The sequence below is a fragment of the Oratosquilla oratoria genome, chromosome 32 (assembly GCF_046742065.1).
Source record: "Oratosquilla oratoria isolate Oo_2021 chromosome 32, ASM4674206v1, whole genome shotgun sequence".
Taxonomy (NCBI): Eukaryota; Metazoa; Arthropoda; class Malacostraca; order Stomatopoda; family Squillidae; genus Oratosquilla; species Oratosquilla oratoria.
The window spans coordinates 26,420,909-26,423,408 of NC_134808.1; positions in this window are offsets into that span (position 1 = coordinate 26,420,909).

The following is a 2,500-nucleotide window of genomic DNA, read 5'->3' on the forward strand; positions in this document are numbered from 1 at the left end:
GGGTCTATACAGACCGGGACCCCGAAGTAGAGTCTGAAGAGAATCGTGTGTTGTTTGATAGGAGAGGAGATCTCCGGCGAGGGTGTCGTCACTGTATTGAAGGGATGCGGTGGATTTCATTTCCAGACAGGGACATAGGCGGTCGATATGTGATTAACCTCGTCAATACGGTGACGCCCTTCATACCTTTTGTTCTGACTGAGGAGAAGCCATTTGATTAATTTCAGGGGTGGACCCCTGACTGAAAGTTGGCTTCAGTGGTCGAGACCCCATTCAGGTCGAAGTTCAAGTCCTCAGATATATAGAAAAGGGTATTCTATAGGATGGAGTAGAATTTATCGAAGACGTCACCGTGTTGAAAGGGTTAATCCAAAAATATCAGATGAGGTGGAAACGGGGAGAGGGGGAAGGAAGGAGGGGAGAGTGGATAGGAGGTGTTGAGAAAGCGTTAAAGGGGGGATGAAGGAAGGAGGGGGAGATGTGGAATATGGGCAGGTGGAGATGGGGGAGAGTAGGAGAGGGGGAGGAGGGAGGGAGAGAATATATAAAGTGTTGAGAAAGCGTTAAAAGGGGGGATAAGGGAAAGAGGGGGGAGATGGGGAGGGGAGGAGGGAGGGGAGAGTGTATAAGAAGTGTATAGAAAGCGTTAAAGGGGGGTTAAGGGAAGGAGGGGTCAGATGGAGAAGGGGAGAGTGTAAAAGCTTTAAAGGGAGGTTAGGGGAATGAGGGGGAAGATAAGGGGGGAGAGGGTAAATGGAAAGAATGGCAAGTGGGAGTGTAAAGTTTTCTAGAGAGTGGGGGGATTAAAGGAAAGAATGGGGAGATGGGGGATGGAGGAGAGTAATATATTATTTACAGTGTGAAGAACGGAGAGGGGGAGAGAAGGGAGAGTATAGGAGGAGGTGTCGAGAAGGCGTTTGGGGGGATAAAGGGAAAGGGGGGGAATGTGGGGAGAGTAATTTATCATTTACAGGGTCTCCCAGCTCTCCCATTCATCTCCCAAAGGGGGAGGGGGAGGGGGAGGGGGGATTTGAGAAGGGGAAGGGGGAGTTGAGAAAGGGACGAAGGAGGGGGAGGGGGAGTTGAGAAGGGAGGAGGGAGTGGGAGGGGAAGGGGAGAGAGGGAGGGGAGGGGGAGGGGAGAGAGGAGGGGAGGGGGTGGGAGGGGAGAGAGGAGGGGGAGGGGGAGAGGGGGGGACTTTGTGAACCTTTATGCGTCTTTCATTCCCTCTTCCCTCCATTTCACTCCGGTAACTGGCCTTATCAAACACAGTCTTGTCTTCTCGCCCTGTTTTGCTCTCTTTTGCTCTTTCTTGCTCTCTTTGGGTCCCTTTGGTGCTTTGAGTCTCTCTTCCGCTCTTTGCCGTTCTTTTGCTTTTTCGTTTTATTTTGCTCTTTTTTTTTTGCTCTCTTTGGGTCTCTTTGACTTTCTTTTGCTCTCTTCCGCTCTTTTGCTCCTCTTTTGCTCTCAATCTTTAGTTTTTTAATTATCTTACTCTCGTTCTCTTACTCTCTTTTGCTCTTGATTTCTCTAGCTTTTTTCTCTTTTTCTCTCTTAACATTTTATCCATTAGCTCTTTTCCTCTCACCCTCTCTCTCTTTGTTCTCTCTTTGTCTCTCTCTCTCTTTCTCTTTCCTTCTTTCTCTCTCTCATTCTCTTTTTCTCTTTCATTCATTTTCTCTTTTTGTTCGTCTCTCTTCCCCTTTCTCTCTCTCTCTCTCTCTCTCTCTCTCTCTCTCTCTCTCTCTCTCTCTCTCTCTCTCTCTCTCTCTCTCTCTCTCTCTCTCTCTCTCTCTCTCTCTCTCTCTCTCTCTCTCTCTCTCTTCCTCTCTCTTTCCCTCTCCTTTCTTCCCTACTCTCTCTCCATTCCTCTATATACACTGAACATTATCCCTCTTCCCAGTATGAAATTATCACTCCATCTATATCTATAACCCTTTCTATCTTCACCTTCGAATATTCACTCAGTATCTAGGGATAACTCCTAATATTACAATGTACAATTAACTTTTAATATAATATCGTTTTCATAAATACGAATACTGAACATATTTCCAACCATTTACAAATATAATTACCATATTATATATTGGCCGCGCTGTAGCTCAGTGGACACCGTGTCGAACTCACGATGAAGTGGTCGTGAGTTCGATTCCCGGGATCTACTGCGTGCCTCTTGCGTTGGTCCACGATAGCCCTGGCCAGGTGGGGAGGCGACCCAAACATCGGCCTAAATAATCCATCGGCTTGCAGCAACTGGTAGGGTTTGCCCTACCAGGGGTTTTTCACTTCACACTCCGCCGGAGTGGGAGGGTGGGTCTATATGTCTATAACACTCTAATTCGATCTTGCTATATTTCTCGTAAAAGCGACTTCAACCAATCCCATTCTCATTGCTAATTAATGGTATTGGCCTTATATGCACATTTCTGTTGTATTTACAAGCACCAGCGTTCGAGTTTCGGGAATAAGATCTCCTCAGGAATAATTTCTCTATGAA